Here is a 15,323-nt window from a genome sequence, read left to right as displayed (position 1 = left end):
TATTTTTTACCCTATCCTTTTTGTTTTTGTATCACAAAATGTAACGTGATTGAACACACTACCGCACAGTAGGGGGCGGCATGCACAAACAAAATGTGCGAACGCCATGATACCAAAGAAGAAGAACTAAACCATGTGGTGAAAGTGCACGTGATCTTGATGCTCCGTCCTTTCCAAAAAATATCGAGGGTCTGATTCTGGTGACATGATGATTGATGCTTGACTGCAGTTTGACATACAAATATTCTCGCTCTTATCCATAATAATCTCATTATGTAGACTAGCCTACCCGCACAGCCTTCCCACACTGTACGTGCGAGCTGTAGGCTAGAGCGCACTTGTCAAGACCAGAGTAGGCACATTTGCTATTTAATGCAACAGTTTTTGTGACAAAACTATCGGTAGAGTTGAAAATGTGATGGAAACACATTGAACTTTAGATTTTTATTCGGTACATGAAAACTTAAGCGAAAAATAACATTTTGTGTGCACTATGTCACCACGCACTGATTTTGATCAACAACAGGTCAATTTGGTGGAAACATCACTGGTGCTGCATCGCATTAACCCAGGGGTCACGTTAGAGTTCAGAAATCTGCATTTTCAAAAAACCTGCGTTTTAAACCATTTCACCTGCGTTTTATATTGAAAGTCAACTTTTTTTGTTTTCTTCAATAGAGTGATCAGGGGCATGTAACCATAGTTTTCCTTCACAGAAAATACATTAGTGCAACGCATTCGGCAGAAAATATCTTCATTTTCATCAGATGACAGATTTGGCTAGCAGCCACACAAGTAAATGAGCTTACAATGATAAAGACAATTATTTTTGAATGATGCATGGTCATATTTCTGATTTTTATTTGACATTTTAGTCATTTAGCAGACTTACAGTTATTGCATTCCTCTTAAGAGAGCTAGGTGGGACAACCACATATCACAGGCATAGTAAGAATTTTTCCTCAATAAAGTAGCTATCAGCAGAGTCAGAGCTAGAAAGAATGCAGCCAGCTACATTTCCTAATGTTTTGCTTGAAGTTAATCTTGCATTTTATCTGAGAAAAGTAGGCTACCCCGAGAAAAGTACCTGACAAAAGTAGACAGTCAGAGCACTGTCTGCTGATAGAATGCCTGTTTGTGAATTCTCATCTGGAGTGGAGCAGTGCAACTGAAGCACAAAATTTGTCTGATCCCGAGCAGAAATTACAATAAGAAGCTTTTTTGATCTGAGTTACAAAACGCAGCAAGATACAGTGCATTCGGAAAGTATTCAGACCCCTTCCCTTTTTCCACATTTTGTTATGTTACAGCCTTATTCTAAAATGGATTAAATAAAAACATTTCCTCATCAATCTACACACAATACCCCATAATGACAAAGCCAAAACAGGTCTTTAGAAATATTTGCACATTTATAAAAAACAAAAAAATGATCCTTTATTTATATAAGTATTCAGACCCTTTGCTATGCGACTCGAAATTGAGCTCAGATGCATCCTGTTTCCATTGATCATCCTTGATGTTTCTACAACTTGATTGGAAAGGCACACACCTGTCTATATAAGGTCCCACAGTTGACAGTGCATGTCAGAGCAAAACCAAGCCATGAGGTCGAAGGAATTGTCCGTAGAGCTCCGAGACAGGATTGTGTCGAGGCACAGATCTGGGGAAGGGTACCAAAAAATGTCTGCAGCATTGAAGGTCCCCAAGAACACAATGGCCTCCGCATCATTCTTAAATGGAAGTAGTTTGGAACCACCAAGATTCTTCCTAGAGCTGGCCGCCCGGCCAAACTGAGCAATCGGGGGAGAAGGGCCTTGGTCAGGGAGGTGACCAAGAACCCGATGGTCACTCTGACAGAGCTCCAGTGTTCCTCTGTGGAGAAGGGAGAGCCTTCCAGAAGGACAACCATCTCTGCAGCACTCCACCCATCAGGCCTTTATGGTAGAGTGGCCAGACGGAAGCCACTCCTCAGTAAAAGGCACATGACAGCCCGCTTAGAGTTTGCCAAAAGGCACCTAAAGGACTCTCAGACCATGAGAAACAAGATTCTCTGGTCTGATGAAACCAAGATTGAACTCTTTGGCCTGATTGCCAAGCGTCACGTCTGGAGGAAACCTGGCACCATCCCTACGGTGAAGCATGGTGGTGGCAGCATCATGCTGTGGGGATGTTTTTCAGCGGCAGGGACTGGGAGACTAGTCAGGATCGAGGGAAAGATGAACGGAGCAAAGTAAAGAGGGATCCTTGATGAAAACCTGCTCCAGAGCGCTCAGGACCTCAGATTGGGGAAAAGGTTCACCTTCCAACAGGACAATGACCCTAAACACACAGCCAAGACAACGCAGGAGATGCTTCGGGATAAGTCTCTGAATGTCCTTGAGTGACCTCAAAATAGCTGTGCAGCGACGCTCCCCATCCAACCTGACAGAGCTTCAGAGGATCTGCAGAGAAGAATGGGAGAAACTCCCTAAATACAAGTGTGCCAAGCTTGTAGCGTCATACCCAAGCAGAATCAAGGGTGCCAAAGGTGCTTCAACAAAGTACTGAGTAAAGGGTCTGAATACTTATGTAAATGTCATATTTCAGTTTGTTATTTTTAATAAATTTGCAAACATTTCTAAAAACCTGTTTTTGCTTTGTCATTATGGGGTATTGTGTGTAGATTGATAAGGGGTAAAAACAATTTAATCTATTTTAGAATAAGGCTGTAATGTAACAAAATGTGGAAAAAGTCAAGGGGTCTTTCCGAATGCACTGTATGTGGACATCCTTTCAATATTTAGCTATTTCAGCCACACCCGTTGCTGACAGGTGATTAAAGTCGAGCACACAGCCATGCAATCTCCATAGACAAACATTGACAGTAGAATGGCCTTACTGAAGAGCTCAGTGACTTTCAAAGTGGCACCGTCATAGGATGCCACCTTTCCAACAAGTCAGTTCGTCAAATTTCAGCCCTGCTAGAGCTGCCCCAGTCAACTGTAAGTGATGTTATTGTGAAGTGGAAAGGTCTAGGAGCAACAACGGCTCAGCTGTGACGTAGTAGGCCACACAAGCTCACTGAACGGGCCCACCGAGTGCTGAAGCGCGTAGCGCGTAAAAATAACATTTCCTTCGTTGCAACAGTCACTACCGAGTTCCAAGCCTAAGATCACCATGCGCAATGCCAAGCGTCGGCTGGAGTGGTGTAAAGCTCGCCGCCATTGGACTCTGGAGCAGTGGAAATGCATTCTCTGGTGATGAATCCCGTGTAGCTCAGTTGGTAGAGCATGGCGTTTGCAACGCCAGGGTTGTGGGTTCGTTTCCCACGGGGGACCAGTATGAAAAAAATAAAATAATTATAATTATGCACTCACTAACTGTAAGTCACTCTGGATAAGAGCGTCTGCTAAATGACTAAAATGTAAATGAATCACGCCACACCATCTGGCAGTCTGACGGACTAATCTGGGTTTGGCGGATGCCAGGAGAACGCTACCTGCCCCAATGCATAGTGCCAACTGTAAAGTTTGGTGGAGGAGGAATAATGGTCTGGGGCTGTTTTTCATGGTTTGGGCTAGGCCCCTTAGTTCCAGTGACTTTGTGGTAAGTTTGGGGAAGGCCCTTTCCTGTTTCAGTATGACAATGCCCCCATGCACAAAGCGAGGTCTATACAGAAATGGTTTGTCGAGATCGGTGTGGAAGAACTTGATTGGCCTGCACAGAGCCCTGACCTCAACCCCATCGAACACCTTTGGGATGAATTGGAACGCCGACTGCGAGCCAGGCCTAATCACCCAACATCAGTGCCCGACCTCAATAATGCTCTTGTGGCTGAATGGAAGCAAGTCCCCGCAGCAATGTTCCACCATCTAGTGGAAAGCCTTCCCATAAGAGTGGAGGCTGTTATAGCAGCAAAGGGGGGACCAACTCCATATTAATGCCCATGATTTTGGAATGAGATGGTCGACGAGCAGGTGTCCACATACCTTTGGTCATGTAGTGTATTTCTTATGCGTTGTATCTTTAAAACGTAGAATTCTGTGTTAACGCGACCCCTTTAACCGTAACCTAATTCTAACCTGCCACATGAATTATCCTAACCTGCTAAGAAAAGTAACTTCTGCTTGTTAAAACCATCAGCTAGGTTTCCATCTACTTGGGGACAGATTTTCATGCGAATATTCTAAAATCCCCGTTAAGAATATATGCACATTTTCCCACCATTAGTGTTTCCACCAAACAGACTTGTTGCAGGTAAAAATCAGTGAGTGATGACGTAATGCACCCAAAATGTACTTTTTCACTTAGGTTTTCATGTACTGAACAAAAATCTAAAGTTCAACGTGTTTCCATCACATTTTCAACTCTACCATTGTGTTAAATAGCAAATGTGCCCACTCTGGTCTTGGCATGTGTACTTTAGCCAACAGCTCGCAGATACAGTGCGGGTAAACTAGTCTACATGATGACATTATTATGGATAAGAGTTAGAATATTTGTCAAATGGCAGTCAAGCATTGATCATAAAGGCGTTTCCAGTGCCATTTCTCGCATAATTAATTTTTGACTCAAAGATCCCACCATGTCGAATGAACAAATTATCTGTTGGCATTGATAAAATTATTCTGAAACTTCCTGTTTCCATCACAGCTGTCATGACTTTACTCACAGAAAAACTGTGGATGGAAATGTGGTTACTAGCCATTTTTCCATCCAACCTTTTTATGCAAGTAAAGTACCGATAAAAAATGGCAAGACAGGCATGATGGAAAAAGCTAATTTGTCGTTAAACTTAACAAATGTCAACAAAACAAAATACGCTAGACAAGGTGAGATCTTTGTGTGTTGGTAAACTTAATTATGCGAGAAATAGCGGTGGAAACGTTTGTATGCGCAAATATTGATATAATAACCATCATATCGAAGTAAACTTGGAGTCACGCGATAACATGTTGTGTGGTCCTCCCATTACGACCCGGGAAGGCATGCAGTTTATTAAACTACAGATGAAATGAATTATGATAAACTGCACAGGGTGGTAAAGTGCAAGGTGGTGAGCTTGATGCATATGTTTTCCAATATCTTCCAATAAATATCAAGGGTCTTATTCTGGTGACATGATGATCGATGCTTGACTGCCGTTTGACAAATTAAAATAATCTCGCTCTTTTGTCCATAATAATCTCATAATGTTGGCTATACTCGCACTATATCTGTGAGCTGTTGTCTAGAGCGCACGTACCAAGACCAGAGTGGGCACATTCGCTATATAACGCAACATTTATTGTGACAAAACCATCAGTAGAGTTGAAAATTCGATGGAAGCCAATTTGGTTTATATTTTTTATTCAGTAAATGGGAATTTAACTGCAAAAAATATTTTTACGTGCAGTACGTCATCACGCACAGACTTTAAGAAGATAAATAGTAAATTAGCCATAATTATGAGTTTGTGGCTGTGTTAACTAGTGACTACCGCAAGAACAGAACAACCATAGATAAATGAGAACAATGTAGCAGAATTTGAGCTAACCTCTCATTTGCACACTTGATTCCCTGCCTCTGTATTGCAATTTGCAATGTTATGGTTATGGCCTAAGGTGAATGGGAGAAAAATAATGGCTAATAAGACAGAACTCAATAAGGTTGTCTTGTGAAATGTATATTCTGTGTCCATCCAATCAAAGTTGTAGGTGACATTTTGGTCTGGCTATGTGCTCATTTAATGTGTTGTGTAGCAGGGTTGGGGTCAATTCTGTTTCAATTCCAGTCAATTTAGGAAGTATACAGAAATTCAAATTCTCTTCAATGCTTTTCAATGAGGAACATTTAGAATTTGGTTTACTTTCTAAATTTAAATGGAATTGATCCCAACTCTGCTACACAGGTGACCAGGAAGTGTTGCACAGGTGAGAGGAGAGAGCACAGTTCATACCCTCTCACTAGAACGCGTATGGAATGCACCTCATCACGTTCGTATGGTCATATTTTCTATTGGAACTCAATTTTTCATTGTGCAATAAATGGGAACTTCAGCCAACCAAATATCTATGTCTGGAAAGCAAATTCAATGTGGATGCGTCAGGAACTGCGCTCAACATGCAGATGGCGTTTCTTACGCTGCGTTTACACAGGCAGTCCAATGCTAATATTTTTGACCAATCAGATCAGCTTTGAAAAATATCTGATATGATTGGTCAAAAGACCAATTGGTGGGGAAAATAATCTGAATGTGGCTGCCTGTGTAAACGCAGCCGTAGGAAATCGAAATATAATTAATGTTCATTCAGCAGAGTTGCTTTGTAAGTGTCTGTTTTAAACACAAACAATACTTCTTCAAACTTACAAATAGTGTCATGATGAACCACAAAATTACTTCAGCATTTGTCTGACAATACAGTGCTGACAATAAAAGTATGAGGAGTATGAGGAAAATCCTGCATTTATAGGAATCAGGAGGAGTGCTATTTGCAAACAGCCACAGGAGGGCAGTATTATGTGTTACAAAATATTCTGACATGCTAGGACCAACTAATTCTCCAAAATAGGTTATCATGAAGACGTCATGACCATGCATTTAATATACTGTTATTTACCATGTATTGTTTGATTGAGATATTATGTGTATATCTATCAACAATCAATAGTCTGTCATATCGGGCTTTTCTTTTCTCTGCACAAGATGAACATGCTGTGCAATTCTGTTGGCTAGTCCTTGACTTTTTCACTCTCTATTCAAACTGTGAGCTATTGTCCAATGGACATATTTGATGCCTTTGCATGTTCGCGCATTCATACCTCGGGTAAAAAAGTACTACCACTCTTTGTGAGACAGAGGTCAGGGGTACTACCACACATTCGACATAGATCATTGCTCATATGTGAGAAATGGTTCCTGTGACAAACTGTGCTTAGTAAATGAATAACAAGTTAAGTGTAGAGCCAAATATGCCGAAGGCACATCATTTGACTGGCTCACGATAAAAGAGAATGTGGTTTGAAGCAATGACCCTTGCATCTGCAACGGTTTCTTCAAAATCAAAGCCAAATGTATTTTTTCCTTACTCTTCGAGTTTATATTAAAATGTAAAGAATTCATTTTTCATACAAAGTTCACCCCAGCTCCTCTTCTCTTTTTAGCCAATTCTCAATGTTACTTTTTTCTTCTCTTTTCATTGACCCGAAAAGTAGGCTACTAACTGTAGTATAGCCTACTATACTAACTCTAGTACACTTTTTACTTCACTGAAATTAGAAGGTATCATGTTACTTTTATTTTCGTATTCACACTTATTTTTTCTCCCTGTCTGAGATGTCGGCCTACCTTAAACCCAAACATTCAACACAAAAAAACACACAACACATGCAGGCCTTTCACCATCATTAATGATATGTATGAGATGTACAATTATTTGAGCCCTTTGAGCGTTAGCTTGTCAACTCTCAGAAGCCGCACATCAGTGTTGTTGTGAAGTTATCAAGGTGTTCCATAACAAAATGTCCTCCCCTCCTGTCACAGGTGCCGGCTAATTAGTGGCAAATCCGCTCTCTGACATTTGTGTCGTACCCTTCCATATAGCGTTTCCCTCTCTGTGGAGAGATGATATCACAGCAAAGAAAAACTCACCTGTTTGTTCAGAGATACAAGCTGAGACGAGTTGTCGAGGTAGGTACATATATGCAGGTAATAATATCAATATCCTCTCTACCACAGACACACACGTTTGTTTTACTATCCTTGTGGGGACCAAACAATTGATTCCCATTCAAAATCCTATTTTCCTTAAACCTAACCCTAATTCTAAACCTAATTGTAAAATCCCTAAGCCTAAAATTGTATTTTAACTTGTGGGGACTGGCGAAATGTCCCCACAAGGATAGTATAACCAAAAATACACACGTGCATGTGACATACTTGTTTCCATCCCTCTCGTCGCCCCAATTTGGGCTTGAACCAGGAACACTGAACACAGCTCCCACGAAGCATCGTTACCTATCGCTCTACAAAAGCTGCAGCCTTTGCAATGCATGGCAAACAACTACATCGAGAGGTCCAGACCGAGTGACGTCACTAATTGAAACGCTACTAGCGCACCGCTAACTAGGGGTGCGTTCGTAAATTCACTCTGGCTATCTACTCCGATTTCAGTGCACTCTCGTCAGTGTGCCAGAGTGCAGAATAACTGATGAATTTACGAACGCTCAACACCAGTTGAATACAGCCGGTGTCCGTGAACGTTGGCAAAAATACGTAATTAAATTGTTGCCATCAGCACAGTTACAGTCTAACCAGCTCTGCTAGGGCGAGTAAAATGGTCAGAGTGAGGTGTTCTCTCATTTAACTAGCCAACGTTAGTCAGTTAGCTTGGGTGCTTGACTGCCGTTGTGAGTTCAGAACGCTTGGATCAACCCTACTCCTTCCCCAGAGCGTCCAGTGTACGCTCCGAGAGCGAAACGCTCTTAGTTTACGAACGGACAATGTGACAAAGTTTTGAATTTACGAACGCCCAGAGCGCACTCTGGCACTCCAGATATAATTTACGAACACACTCTAGGTAGTTACACACATGCCAGATGAAATTGAATTGATAACTCTCTTGGAGGCGGAGAGCACATGGAACACTTGACAATAATATGTTTTAACGTTAAATATAGCCCCTTGCAGAAAATCTACATTTGTATTTTTTCTACAGATTCAATTATTTTCCTATTTTCTTGACCATTCAAGGCTAATAAAACAGTGATCTGTTATGAATTAGATAGTTCTAATCAAATGAAATTGTATTTGCCACATGTGCGGAATACAACACTGAAATGCTTACTTACAAGCCCTTAACCAACAATGCAGTTTTAAGAAAATAAAAAAAGTCTTAAGTAAAAAATAGATAAGTACAACATTTAAATGGCAAATAATTAAAGAGCAGCTGTAAAATAAAAACAGTAGGGAGGATATATACAGGTGGTACCGGTACAGAGTCAATGTGCGGGGGCACCGGTTAGTCGAGGTCTGTCTATTAGGCTATATTGTGTTTGTCTAATGCCATAATGTGCAATCTGTTTGGACCATAATTATACTCACTTGAATGACAGCAGGGCATGACAGTATGCTCTTCTCCAATGACACCGTTAGTCTCTTGATTGATGTAGCTATCTACCTCTCACCCTCCTCCTACCACAAGACCCACCCCCAAAATGAAGTGCTTAGTGAAAACGGGGATAAGTAGCCTATTTAAAACTTTTAAGCGATAGTAGGGAACTCACTGTTCATAAACTTGGCAAATTCTGTAACCCGACAACTAACGTTGTTTTGCAAGGACGCAGTTGTGTTTTTATGTTTTTCCAAGGAAAGGACAGGATACATTTCGCATCCATTCGAACCACTACAAGGCAAGCAACAACTTCCAACAAAGTTTACTTTGACATTTCTGGAGATTCTGCATGGTAGGCTACGTCAGAGTTCTTCTTGAAGTGTTACAAGCTTTCCAACGTGTTATGCTAGCGTACAGGCAGAAAAAATAAAAATGACTATGGCCTACGTAATAATTGTTTTATGAAAATAATGTTTATATTATACTTATTTGCATTTCTTCTGAACACATCTGACTCTGGAGCAAATCATTATTGTGTCCGTGGCTCACATCCCCTCACTGGATACAAAATGCGGCGCGTTTTATGTCTGATATTCTTTGATAGACTATGGTTGCAAGTGAAAATTGTTGTCCATTGTGTGACACACTCGCAAACCAAAAAGTGCATTTGCTTTGATTGTTTATTTGATAACACGGCAAAGTGCTGCGCATAATGTTCTTCGAATGAATTCACACATGAAATTCAGCATTATGGGTGTTTTTCCTATTATCTACTTGTATGACGTCCCATGCTGTCATGGCTAAACAACTGTCCCAACAGCTATTTGCGAACATAACATTTTGAGTATATTGAAACTGTTAAGCTCTCAAAACCAAACACACATGGCAGTTGCATGGTCTTTCCACACACCTACAGCTACCTATCACCTCTCAATTGATGTGTCACCATTGTTGCTTCAAATATGCAATTAATGGTTTATAACTGTCTATAACTAAATGAAATGTTCACATTGTAAACATAGTAATGTAGGCTTAATATGATATTAGGTTAAATTAGTATTAGACTAGGCGATATATTTGTGCAACCTTTGATTTAGACATCAAGGTGAGAGGATCACTATTGGGAATTAAGTTCAAAGTTACACTACTGACCTGCCATAATCAGATAGGCCTATAGCATCTTAGTGCTGAACATCACACTTATGTGTTATTTTGTTGTGTATCCCTGCCTTCAACAAGTTGTGTGGCATCACTGATGTGAAAGCAATGCATGATACAAACTTACTTCCAATAGGATGTGAATGCATTTACAGTAACGATTGTTACCTTTGCAGTATGCATGTACAGTATCTTCCTTTTAGTTTGAGTTCTCTGGAACTAATGCTGATTTTGTCATTTTAGGAGCCGTTTTCAGAAACCCTTGATATGCATCATAATAATATTATTGACTTGATGAAAGTGGACATACAGTAACTGTTTCCCTTGTTATGATGAAAGAATATCCGAGATATAGTATGTCTGATATGGGAAAAGTTGTAATTAATGTAGTTCTAAAACATGAGCAAAAAAAAAAGCTTTCGATTTCAAATCGTGCTCTGTGTCAGAAAGCTGATTTAATTGCATTCTAAAGACTTGCTTTAGGGATTTCTGTGGAGGATTATTGTTGTGCAGCTTAGTAGGGCATGATAGGCAGAGTTTGGGGCATGATATACTGTGTTAATCAGGTGAAGCTATGCCCATTGTACTGTATAATAAGACATACTTATGTTTGATAGCAACTATATTGTTATACCAATGTTTGAATGCTATATGTTTGATAGCTGGGTTTGTTAGCTGAGGTAAGGGCTTGAACCTATTCCATGGTGTCAGAAGTAGGGAGACGGTTGAGAGACCTGTGACTCATGCCTTAAGTGAGGTGATGAAAACACACAAGGTGAGGCCGTGCCTGATAACAAAGCATGCCCTCAGTCTCTGTATAACTGAACTGACTCAGAGAGTGAAGCAGGGCCAGGGAAAATGCCTGGAATATGTGCTTGTTGGTGCTTGTGTGTATGTACTCAGTTGTGACTCACTCTTATAGATCACAAATACTGCCTAGGGCCGGGAATTGCCATGGACCTCACAATATGATGTTATCATGATACTTAGGTGCCAATACGATATGTATTGCAATTCTCACAATTCTATATGTATTGAGATTCGATACTATGATTTTATTCCAAACATATTGTTCACCATATGTCTGCTGCAGAGGGACAAGAGAGAGCCATGAGAAAACGAGTTTTGATCAATCATGGAAATAAAATTGCTGAAAACAAATTGCTCCCTATTTAACAATACATGTAAGATGAAGAACAAGCTATAAAGGAGGAGTACTGGAGGTTTGGTGCAGGTACAGCCAACTAGCACAAAAATAATATTGCGACATTGTCAAAATGATACGATTTATAGTTAAAAATAATATCCCGATATGTAACTCTATCGATTTCCCCCCCCCCCCCGCCCCATCACTAATACTGACGACGTTCAGTGTATGAGCGTGGGTCTGGCTGTATGTGTGTTGCATGTGGGTTGACTCACTCAGGGGTCATAGGCATAGTAAATAGTACACAGATGGATGGGGAGAGTGTGCAGCTGGTCAGTCCCGGTCACGCACGCACACACACACACTCACACACAGCTGGTTAAGACATGCATCCCTAGTGTATCCTTGCATTGACACGTGGAGGGGATGTGGGGAGGGAAGATTGGTCTCTTCTGAAAGACCACATTTTCTATTATAAACAAGTGGAGTTACTCTAGTCTGCATCATCGGTGTCTTACGCAATTGAGAAACGGAACTTTGTTTAGTCTGAAGAACCAGCCAGCCTACTTCAATCAATAAAGTAGTGAAATGACAGCAGCCAAAATGAGTGTCATTTTAGGTTATGAAACTTTTCAGTATCCTAGTGCAGAAACAGTTCATATTCTGCAGGGGTAGTTTTCCAGATGGACTAATGTCCAGATGGAGTAATGAGCTGAGATGAGTTGGTTGGGGATGCTCATTCAGACACATTAGCCGTATTTGATAGGTGACATTAGCCGTATTTAATAGGTGATTTATGCTTGATCCGGCGTAAGGGTGGCAGAGCATGCAAGTAACTGGTCCCTAGGTGGTTTGCGATCGGCAATGGACATCCTTCATTACACAGCCTTTCCCTTTGTTAGATAGGAGGGACTTACATTAACAGCTCTATCACACTGTTGATTAATGATCTGCCTACTAGGGATGCCTAAAACTGTTTTAGTATCATTTTGGGTTAGGCTTAGACATGACCAAGGGCCATATGTTTCAAGCATCTCAGAGTAGGAGTGCTGATCTAGGATCAGTTTTGCCTTTTAGATCACAATGAATACGATTACATGGACAGACTTGACTGATCCTAGATCAGCACTCCTACACCTAGACGCTTGCTACATACGGCCATAGTAGTACATTCGTTCATACTTTTTACCTCTTTTTCTACCCAATTTCGTGGTATCCAATTGGTAGTTACAATCTTGTCCCATCGCTGCAACTCCTGTATGGATTCGGGAGAGGCGAAGGTCGAGAGCCATGCGTCCTCTGAAACACGACCCTGCCAAGCCGCACTGCTTCTTGACACACTGCTCGCTTAACCCGGAAGCCAGCCGCACCAACGTGTCGGAGGAAACACCGTACAACTGGCGACCGAAGTCAGCGTGCATGCGCCCGGCCCGCCACAAGGAGTCGCTAGAGCGCGATGGGACAAGGACATCCCGGCCGGCCAAACCCTCCCCTAACCCGGACGACGCTGGGCCAATTGTGCGCCGTCTCCCGGTCGCGGCCAGCTGCGACACAGCCTGGGATCGAACCCTGGTTTGTAGTGACGCCTCAAGCACTGCGATGCAGTGCCTTAGACCGCTACGCCACTCGGGAGGCCCCAGTTTATGTTTATGTAAACAACTCTGCCTGTTTTGTAAACCATGTGGCATTTCTGCTCTTCTGACGCTGCAACAGTGTAGAGTACTTCATAGCTACTTATTATGTTCAGTCTGGGGTTTGCAGTGTTTCTAATGTTTTTTCCAGAGCAGCTCAGAATGAAATGGAAGCTCTGCTTGGATGGATGGCTAGAGTTTAAAGAGTCACATGAGGTGATCCTACTGTTACGGCAACAAAAAGTCTGTCAGTTTCTCGCATCGGTTTGAATCCAGAGTCCAGACCCATGCAATCAACCCATAGAATGGTTGACTTGACTCTTTCACTATAGGCTGGGCCAGTGCTTTTTTCCTCTGACAACAATTAGGCATAGTGAAAGTGCTGCTGAACCAACTGTCACAACAATCAATCTGATCTCTGGGAGGACGCAAAAACCCTTCAGTCCGTTTGTTTTTCTCAGCACTTTCTCTTGTTTCGCTCTTCTTGCTCTAGGCCACTCTGTACTCTGTGGTGTCGCGAAACAGTTCAGCCCTGGCCGAGGTCAGCGTGGGAATAATATCTTGTCATCTACTTTCCCTTTGATATGGTCTTTGACCTAGAGAGGAGAATGGAGGGACACAGTTTACCTCCACTTATGAAGGGGGGCGTTGGGAAAGGGGCCCACAAATCAAAAGAAGGCACTAGCCCCGCCCGGCGAGCTGGAAGTGTAATATTTGTCGTGATCCTCCAAAATGACTTCCCAGCCCATGCAGCCGCCAGGGTCTGAAAGGCCCTTTGTTCCAGCAGCTGTTTGCACTGTGGAGCGCAGCGATGCACCTTAGCCCTCCTTAGGCCTCCGTCCGTACAGCTCTCCTCCCATGAATGCTGCTGTGGAAAGGCGAAGCGGTGTGTAGTCGGAAAAACACAGAGATGCTCCATCTGTAACATGACCACATCTCTCTCTCTCTGATCTCATCACTGGCCGGGCGGTCACACCAGGTGACCAGCATGTCTTCTTACACCAGACTTGTCATCAACTGACGGCTGCCATGGTCCACGAGCACTGCTGGCCACTGGCCCAACTATTACATTTTCTATAGGATAGATTCTGTACTTATGTTGCTTTGAGGTGGGCTGGCAGGTAAGTCTAAGGGGAACAAGCATGAACATTTTAATTAAATTCTGATGTTGACACATCAGATCATCACATGAAAAGGCATACTACATACAGAGTAGAGAAATACAGAGCACAATGCATTTATCAGGTCTGTGTTGTCTCTACAGAGAGAGGAAACCACTGGGGCTGGCCTCTGGCCTGTCAGGACTCTGCACTGGGGTCATCATCTGAATGGCTGTGCTGTGGTGTTGCGTTCCTGTGTGTGCTGCATTACGGCACTATTGTTCAGAGAATCCTCTGATTTTATAGAGTAATCCTAACAACTCAATGAGCTATGAAAAATGTTTTCCCCTTTTCTGACTGATGTGATAGTGAGACTGAGGCAGGCTTACTGTTCACTTATTATTTGACAAAATATTTCAACATATTACTTTTAAAACAGAAGTTAAGTCTGCTCATAATGTTTTGAAAAAAACTAACAAACAGTTTCACCCAAATACAACTTTGGCATGCCAACAAATGGAGACAGAGAGCAGTTGGCTAAAACACAAACAGACTGGACCACCAGTCTAATTCCAATGCCTTTGTGTTTCTGAAAATGACTGATAAGGTTTTTTTTTAAGACTGATTTGTTATTACCGTTTTTGACATCAAAGCTTTGAGTTGCGAGAGGTTGAGAACCAGTGGTTTAGAAATACAATACAGAAGCATTTAATTAAACATAATGGTCAAAAGACAACAGAAGTTTTTAATGAATTATATTCTGTTTTATCAGGACATTATATGGTCCATTAGATTATCCATTAATTAATTTGAGAGTATTTATTGTTATTGTTTTAAGATGAAGCAATAGCAATGGATTAAATTGAGACATAAGGATTTTCTGGTCCTTAGCCCTGTTAGAGAGGGTTGGCTAGCAGTATGTGGGCTTAGTTAGACCTGTCAAGTTCAACAGTTCAGCTATGGTCATGCTGATTAGCAGCGCGGTCGACCCCACCAGCGCTAAGCAGTTTAGCCAAGACCCCGGTGGAGGATCCAGTCTTTCCCAACGATCTCAATTAAACTGTCTGAAATCTGTGTCCCCCCCTCCCCCCCCCCCCCATACCATGTTCAGAAAACAGGGTTTTCACACCCACCAGCCACCCAGAAATTCCTCGACCCTCAGACACCCCTCTTTAACTGACTGGGCATGGGCTGTGGTGGGGTAGGTGGGTGG

General features: G+C 41.9%; 1 protein-coding gene across 1 annotated transcript in view; it reads left to right on the top strand.

Annotated features, from left to right (window-relative positions):
- The first annotated feature begins 9,244 nt into the window (after window positions 1-9,244).
- Window positions 9,245-15,323, top strand: part of LOC311148818 (transforming growth factor beta receptor type 3-like) — a 115,701-nt gene continuing 109,622 nt past the window's right edge. The window contains exon 1 of the mRNA XM_084185812.1: window positions 9,245-9,426. The gene's annotated coding sequence lies outside the window, so the exon portion shown is untranslated. The remainder of the gene's footprint in view (window positions 9,427-15,323) is intronic.

The sequence above is a fragment of the Coregonus lavaretus genome (genome assembly GCF_964263955.1).
Source record: "Coregonus lavaretus genome assembly, chromosome: 21".
Taxonomy (NCBI): Eukaryota; Metazoa; Chordata; class Actinopteri; order Salmoniformes; family Salmonidae; genus Coregonus; species Coregonus lavaretus.
The sequence above is the reverse complement of the archived record's forward strand: the minus strand, read 5'-3'. Positions and strand labels throughout refer to the sequence as shown.